Consider the following 9,203-nt stretch of genomic DNA (forward strand, 5'->3'; position numbering starts at 1 on the left):
GGGAGATTAAAAAAAGGTATAGTACCAATGCTTGAGGTGGATTTAACTAATATTAAAGAGAAGACAGAGCTTCTAAATACTTGCTTTGCTTCTGTCTTCTCACCAAGAACAATGACCTTTTCCCTATAAAGGAAGAATGGGAAGCTTACTGGTGGTTGATACTGAACATCAGAGAGGAGATATAGTAAGAGTCTACTTAGTTGCCCTTGACAATTTTCAAGTCACCTAACCTATTCCAGGTAGAGGAAGATATGACAGATATTGGTGAGTCACTGTCAGTGAAATTTTCAAGATCATAGAGAATGAAAGTTCTGTAGGATTAAAGATATAATCCCTATTTTCAAAAAGATAAACTATAGGCCAGTAAACTTGTCTTCAATTCTTAAAAAAATATTCTGAAATATATTATTAAAGGGATGGTTAGTGATGATATAAAAACAGAAATGGGAATCACAAATCTCATATCCCTCAAGGACAGGTCACGTCATCTTACCTCTAGTTACTTTTTTGCAGTTACTAAAATGGTAGAAGGAGAGAGGTAGGCTAGATAATAGTTCAGTTAGAGGGGCATTCAGAACTGGTACATTGGCTAGACTCAAACAGTTAATGCCACAATGTCAACCTGGCAAGCCATCTCAAACAGGACTCAGGGATCTGTACTTTGGTCATGTGCTGGTTAACATTTTTCTCACAGACTTGAAAAAAAGCATAGATGGTATGGTCATCAAATCTGAAGGTGACCCAAAGCTAGAAAATATAGCTAAGACACTAGATTACAATCAGAATCTAAAACATTTTGATAGACTAGATCATTGGGCTGAATATGATAAGATAAAATATATTAGAAATAAATGTAAAGTTCTACATTTGGGTTCAAAAATTGACTTTACAAGTACAGGATGGTGGAGGCATGTCTAGATGGCAATTTGAAAAAGCTGTGGGGTTTTGATTGGACTGAAAGATCATTATGAGTCAAGAGACAATATGGCATTCAAAAGGACAAATACGATCTTGAATTGCGAGAGCAATCAATCTTTCAGGAATAAGGAGGTACTCGTACCACTCTACTTACCTCCGGTCAGACTTTTTATTAGTAATGCGTTCAGTTTCTTGGAGTCACAATTTAGGAAGGAAGGAGAACTAGAGAAGATCTAGAGGAAAAGTGAACACAGTGGAATAGAGTGCCAGGCCTGGAGTCAGGAAAACTCATCTTCCTGAGTTCGAATCCAGCCTCAGACCTTTAATAGCTGTGTGACCCTGGGAAAGACACTTAACCCGATTTCCTTAGTTTCCTCATCTGTAAAATGAATTGGAAAAGGGAAATGGAAAACCACTTTAGTACTTTGTCAAGAAAGTGAGGTCACAAAAAAGACAGATATAACTGAAATGACTGAACAAGAGGAAAGCAACAAGGTTGATGACGGACTATGAATCTATGCCATATGAAGACTGGTTAGAGGTACTAAAAATGTCTAACCAGGAGAAGAGAATACTCAGAGAAATATCTTTAAATATTTAAAGGACTCTCTCTCTCATGTGGAAGAATAATTAAATTTGTCCTGTTTGACTTCAGATGGCAGAACCAAGAGGCAATGAAAAGGGAACAATTAGAACTATCCAAAGTACAGAAGGTGGCATTAGTATATGTGGGTTTCCCTGACTTTGAAGGCCTTTAAACAGAGGATAGATGACCATTTTCCAGTATATATGAGGGAATTCTTTGGGGCACTGGGGTTGGACGATGAGCTACTGAAGTTCCATTCATAGTCCTTTGAGCCTGATTCTAGTGAGGTCCCCCACATATTAACTGTGTGGCCTTGGGCAAGTCACTTCTAAAATCATCAGAGTTGTTCTAAGGGTTGAATGAGATTTGTAGGCAAAAGTGCTTTGCATATAGTAAATCGTAATATAAATGTAAAATTCAAGGTAATATACTTTCATGTTATATTAAATTTGAAAAAATTCAAGCACAATAAATATATATGCATATTATAGAATAGTACGTTTAAGTATTTTACTGTTATAGATTATATCATAAATTTATCATAATTCCTAATAAACACATTGATTACATGTATCATATTTCATACTATTCTACACATATTTTTTAGTGATTAGTTCAATTCTTGATTCTATAAAAACAACAGCCATTCTATTCTTTTCTCAGACACCTTAAAACCCACAAGTTATTCCCCATAAAACTGTGGACTACAGTTTTACATGGCTGAGTTCAAAGATAAATGAAAAAATCTAGGAAACTTGAGCTTTCGAGTGGTGCAGAGACAGTTAAAATCACATGGAATGTGTTTCAGGGGAACAGGGCAGAACAGACCAAAGTGGACCTTCGAATAAGTGACATTAATGCTTCGACCCTCTCTTCATCTTTTATGTGTCTATACACATTATCCTTCATCCTAATGTCTTTTTCTCCTTGTTCCAGTGAAGCGGCAAAGAGAGTAAAAGCACTGAGCTCCTGCTGTAAATTAGGTGCCATTCAGTTGCTACCTATTTGGACCACTCACCATTTATTCTTTGCAATGGGAGTTGAAGGCACTACATTGATAACACTCTGGGTTTTTTGCAACTATTCATTGATATCGAATATTCTATCTTTTCAGGTTTTATGTTAGGGGGGATGGTGAATACCTAGTTTCCATGTCTATCATTTACACTAGAAACCTTCCTCCTTTTCTTTAATAATCACTCTGTCACTAATAAAAAGTAAGTCTAGAATAAAGCATCACTTCTATTGGTTATCAATGAAACTGAGATGCCTATGACATACTCATACAACTTGGAATATTAAAAAACACTACCCATTGATATTCCATCCTCCTCACTGATATTGATGCTCTCCTTTCCACAGAGAATGACTGAACCTACAGGTTGCACAGATAGGAATGGTGTAAGTGGAAAGGACATGAGATTTAGAGTCAGAGAACCAAAGTTTGACTCTTAGCTCTGCTACTTATAACTTGTGTGACCTCAGGCAAATCAAGCTGTTCTCTTGTGGCCTTGGTCTCTTCATCTGTAAGATGATATGGTTGGATCAGATGATTTCAAAGATTCCTTCCAATTTACCTCTCTGCTTCTATATAGGATCCTTTCAACTCAGAAGTTGTAGCATGCTCTGATTAAGAGGTGGAGACAGACAGACAGCTCTAGTTCCTGCTGCCCTTTCTGCTCCATCACCAGCACCTTGGGGTCCTTCTCTAATGAATTCACTACCCATCTTAACACAGCTACCCAAACAGGAAGTCATCGGGGAACTATCAATGTCCTCAGGAAGTAAGGACAAAGTGCTTCACACTACAGATAAAGGGTGACATCAGTAGTCACAGTCTTCAGAGGAAAAGGCTGTCAGAGACTAGCTTATCTTTCACAGATCACTCTAGGCCAACAGGAAGTTTTGGGGGGTTTTTTAAGCTGCAATAAGAATCATTACCTTATCTTACCATCAGAAGTTTTACTGAGTGGCTTTCCATGTGTGGCATTTTGTTAGATACCATAAAAAGTTTGTTCATCGTAGTCCTTGCCCTCTTGAAATAGTCTAATGTGAATGAGACTGACACAGATGTATGAAGGATACACAAACAACTGAACAGATACATAAATTAAATATTTACTTCGTCTAAAAGCAAAGGTACATTTTGCTGAATTTTGAAAGGTGCTTATGAGAGTGCACTTTTAAAAAGGAATTGTCACTTGTTTTCCAATTAGGAGAGACTATATGACCAAGATCTTAATAAAATACTGATTCTCAAGCAACTCAATGTTCCTCATGGAGGCTTTTATAATCCTTACCCTTTCAATGAGTGTCATAAAGAACAGTAAAGAAAAGGAGGGAACAATATAATATCAATTATATAGTTACAATATCAAGTTGGTACAATATCAAGTCCCCAAGATTTAAGTAATTTCAGAAGCCAATTTATCTTTTTCTTTTCTAGAATCTCTGGATTAATTTGCTTTAGAAAACCAACAGCAATGGGATCATTTCTCTTTCTAATCAAAATGGTTCATTAATATTTCTTATGAATCTTTTGTAGAGGCATTATGCAAGGCCCCTAACCTGGTTTCCTTTGATAGAAGGCCACAAAAAGATGCAAAGACAAAAGTGGATTAGCAGATATGCAGCGCAGTGTTGGAACAACTGTGTTTAATTTACTGTATACTTTTTTTTTACATTAAGCTGTATGTAATAGAAATTCACAGCAGCATATAAAACCCTCATTTTCTGTTCTTCTTTGAATAAGGAAATGTTCATGTTTGTTGGTGTTTTTCGAGTTCATAATAACAAAAAAGAGAAAATTAAGTGGCTATAGTTTCCCTATGTATTCTAATCACCATCCTGTTGTGGGGTCTCATAAATAGAAAATCTCTCTTTGCCTAGTTAAATTATAAATTGAAAGCAAATATTTACTTAGCTTTAAAAAGTGAATATTATAGCAGTATATGACAACAGTGAATGAGAAAGGGAAACTTAAAAAAATTATATGTTTTCATAAAATTAATGGTTCCATTTGGTAGGAAAGAACTATAATGTCGTCCCTCTCCCATTGCCATCTTCCCCCCACATTTCAAAGTTTTGGTACTTAATGTAAAACATATTTGGTTCACTGAGTTCCTGACAGGGAACTATAGAAAGTATATAATTTTCCTTCCCTCCTCTAACTACAACTAACCCAAGGTTAGGAACCAAAATGATCACAAAAGCAAACACCAAGTGGTATGAAGGAGACAGTAAGAGTTCAAAGAGGGGGCATTTAGGTGGTGCAGTGGATAAAACACCAGCCCTGGATTCAGGAGGTCCTGAGTTCAAATCTGGCCTTAGACACTTGACATTTACTAGCTGTGTGACCCTGGGCAAGTCACTTAACCCTCATTGCCCCACCAAAAAAAAAAGAAAAAAGAGTTCAAAGAAAACACAACACAGAAAGCATTAATGTTATCCTTCATCAAAACAACAGAACTCTACTAGAAATACACACACACTTTATAACAGTGGGTGAGAAATTGACAAATTTCTATTTAATCTACATTATTTTAACAATGCCCCTGCATATCAATTAGCAAAAACAATATTTGTCATTTTCTATCCATTAAGGAATATTTTGCAAAAGTTAGAAGAGACGAAGTCAGTAAAACAGTGATTCTCCAATCCTTTTGCAGTAATCAAGTCTCTACAATTATCTCATGAGTGTTTGCAATTCTTAAAACATTCTTTAAAATTGTTTAACTTTAATTTTTAAAATTGATGTCATAAAGAAAAATTTTACATTTCTGTCCTAAGGAGTTTCTTAATAGGAAAAAAAATAACAGTAGAAGTTAAGAAGCTGGTTCGCTTTTTTTTTTGTTTTGTTTTGTTTTGTTTTGTGAGGCAATGGGGGTTAAGTGACTTGCCCAAGGTCACACAGCTAGTAAGTGTCAAGTGTCTGAGGTCAGATTTGAACTCAGGTACTCCTGACTCCAAGGTCAGTGCTTTATCCACTGCGCCACCTAGCTGTCCCCACTTTCTTTTTTAAAAACAAATCTGGAATTATGTGTATATTTAAGTGTACAAATTTACAATGGAAAAGTAGGTGTTAAGGTAGAGCTAATTTTTCACCCTTTCCACTCTCCTCATCATTATCAGTAGCAAATATTAAATTTCCACCTATGCCATTTTAGGGGGTTTGGAATAGGAGCTCTGAACCTAGAGTCTATGAACTTGTTTTTTAAAATAATATTTTTATAACTGCATTTCTATATAATTGGTTGCTTCTGTAACTTTAGGTGTTTTGTTTTATGCATTTTAAAATGTTTTGAGAAGGAATCCAAAGGCTTCATTACACTGCCATAGTGTGTCCAGGATACAAAAAATGTCAAGAACCCTTTTATTAGAATTTGGTGGGGTTCTGGGGCGGAGCCAAGATGGCAGAGGAAAGGCAGTAAACTCTCGAACTCACTACACAATCCCTCCAAAAATATCCAAATAATGCCATAGGACAATTCCTGGAGCAGCAAAGTTCACAGATCATTTTCCAACCAAGGATGGCTTGGAAGGTCAGAAGGAGGGAGCTGCTGTGCTGAGATAGGAGTGGAGGCCAACCCCATAGTCATGCTGATACAGATCGAGTCCCAGGAAGACCTTGCCAGAGAAAAAGACCCCCAGAGCCTCTGAATCAGCTTCAGTGCCAGTGTTGTCTGGAACTAAGCTCACAATTTGGTGAGAGGGCTGAGCCCTTTGCAGGGGGTGGATTACAGGGATCTCTGCTGGTGCTGAGGCAGAACTTGGGTTTTTCACCCCTGCTGGGAACCAGGAGGTAGGCTTGAGTAGCAGTGGCCCTGGTGGGGGAGGGGCACAGGCTGGTCAGAGCTGACAACCACAGCACACAAAGCTGGTTGATTAGTAAGTTGGCCTGGGGACCTCCTGAAGCTTGGGATAGTGCAGCCTGGAAACAGTGCCCCACTTTAAGGAGCTAAAAGTCAAGAATTTGGTGGGGTGTAGAGTATGGAAAAGATGTAAAAATTGCCACAATGGGGATTCTAAAAGGACCACCAAACTACTGGAATAAACATTTAATCTTTTTAAGAGGAGAGAGATGGCAGAAAAAAGCAAATACTTGTTTGAAACAAATCCATCTATAAAACATCACCAATTGGAGTTCATTATCTCCTTACCTAAACCCATCCTTCCTCCAAATTTCCGTGTTTCTGCTAAAGTCTTCATCATCCTACCAGTTGTTCAGGCTTTCTACCCATGAACCATCATCAAGATCACAGTATCAAAGAATTTGAGAGTTAAAAGGGAAATAAGTGACCCCCCTCATCCAACCCAAACACAAATAGTATACACACTATAACATACAGAATCAGTCTTCATCCAACTTCTGCTTGAGGACTTCCAAGGAGGGGAACTCACCTCCTATTGAAACAGCCCATTCCGCTTTTGGCTAGTTCTAATTAGCTCCTTAGCTCAAAAGAGAGTAAATTCACATTACTTTGCAAACTAAAAAGTGCTATGTAAATGTGAGCTATTATTTTTAAACTTTTTTTTTTTTTAGTGAGGCAATTGGGGTTAAGTGACTTGCCCACGGTCACACAGCTAGTAAGTGTTAAGTGTCTGAGGCCGGATTTGAACTCAGGTACTCCTGACTCCAGGGCCGATGCTCTATCCACTGCGCCACCTAGCTGCCCCCAAGAGCTATTATTTTTAATTATCATTATTCTTATCCTTTACTCTTCCCTCTCCACCACCCCCCAACAACCAAATATCTTGCCAAATCTTATAATTTCTTCTTACAGATCATCCCTCTATCTGTTCCCTTTTCTCCAACTGACATGGACACCACTCTTAGGTCTACATCAACTCTTTTTTTTTTTTTTTTTGGCCAGGCAATTGGGGTTAAATGACTTGCTCAGGGTCATAAAGCTAGTAAGTGGTCAAGTGTCTGAGGCCTGATTTGAACTCAGGTCCTCCTGACTGCAGGGCTGGTACTCTATCCACTGTGCCACCTAGCTGCCCCCTACATCAACTCTTTATTGTACTACTGCAATAATCTCTGAATTGTGATCCTAGCTTCTAGTTTCTCTTTTCCAATCCATCCTCCACACAGTTGCCAAATTAAGCTTCTTAAAGCACAGGTGTCACCAGGTAATTTTCCTATCAAAGAATCTTCACTGTCTCCCTATTTCCCCTGAGATGAAATGGAATCTCTAGTGTCTGGGCATTTTAAAAATCTTTCACAGTTTGGCCCCAGGCTCCTTTTCTAGACCTAAATAATTTTAATCCATTTTATATACTATAAATTATAGATAAATTATCCCTACTTGGTGTTCCTGATACATGATATTCCCCATATCTGGAAAGCAATTCCTACTCATATCTATATTTTAGGATTCTTAACTTCCTTTGCCCCTAAAAAAAAAAAAGAAAGAAAAGGAGCTTCCCTCCTTTTTCTGCAGAGGTGAAGTTTAGAGTATTTCATATGCTGCCAAATTCAGTTAATAGGTTGGCTAATTTTGCTGAACTTAAAAAATATTCTTTGTTATAAGGAAGGGTTCTCTGGGTGTATTTTGGAAGGATACATTTAGAAATAAAAGTAATGTTAAAAATTTATTTTGGTAAAGAGGAGACCCTGGCTTCCTTCAAGGCTTAGTTCTTGTGTCATGTCTAGGATAGATTTTGCTCATCTTCCTAAAGTTTAAGTCTGATCATGTCGCCCTCCCCCAACTCAATAAACTCAAGAGACTCCCTGTTGACCTCCAGGATTGAATATAAAGTCCACTGGTTGGCTTTTTTTTCTTTGAGATCTGGTCAGCCTATCTTTGTTAAGGCTGGAAGTATAGAGGCCACTCATGGACCCAATCTTACTAATGATTGACATGAAAGTTTTGACCTGATTATTTCAGATTTGTGTCAGTTCAGCCCTCCTTAGGAAAACTAATGGTTCCCACGATCACCAGAGGTCATGAGATTGGTATTGGACTTATCGTGGACACCTTCAGCCATTTTAAATCTCCTGAGCTCGAGCAATCCTCCAGCTCAGCCTCTCCAGTAGCAAGGATTATGTGTATATGCCATCATGTCCTTCTGTTTGGCTTTTAATGCTTTTTTTTTTTCCAAGCAATGAGGATTAAATGACTTGCCCAGGCTCACACAGGTAGTATCAAGTGTCTGAGGCTGGATTTGAACTCAGGTCCTCCTGAATCCAGGGCCGGTGCTTTATCTACTGCGCCACCTAGCTGCCCCGTTGTTGGGCTTTTAAAACCCACTATACCTTAGCACTTTCCTACTTTTGCAGGTTTTTTTTTTTTTCAGGGCAGTGGGGGTTAAGCCCAGGGTCATACAGCTAGTAAGCATCAAGTGTCTGAGGCCGGATTTGAACTCAGGTCCTCCTGAATCCAGGGCCAGTGCTTGATCCACTGCACCACCTAGCTGCCCCCTTTTCCAGTTTTCTTACACTTTACTCAGATCCACATAATCTGTGATCCAGGGATTCCAGCTTTTCTAGAGGTTCCTCAGACCCTACATTTCTTCTCCTGACTCCACGCATTTTTACTGGCTGTCTACCATGCCTTGGATGCTCTTCTTCCTCACTTCCATCTCCTGGCTCTCCTGGCTTCCCCCAAGACCCAACTCAAAGCCCACATTTTATATGATGCCTCCATCCTCCATTACTTCCAACCCCAGTGCCTTCCCTCTGAAATTACCTTCCATT

The sequence above is a fragment of the Dromiciops gliroides genome, chromosome 4, assembly GCF_019393635.1.
Source record: "Dromiciops gliroides isolate mDroGli1 chromosome 4, mDroGli1.pri, whole genome shotgun sequence".
Taxonomy (NCBI): Eukaryota; Metazoa; Chordata; class Mammalia; order Microbiotheria; family Microbiotheriidae; genus Dromiciops; species Dromiciops gliroides.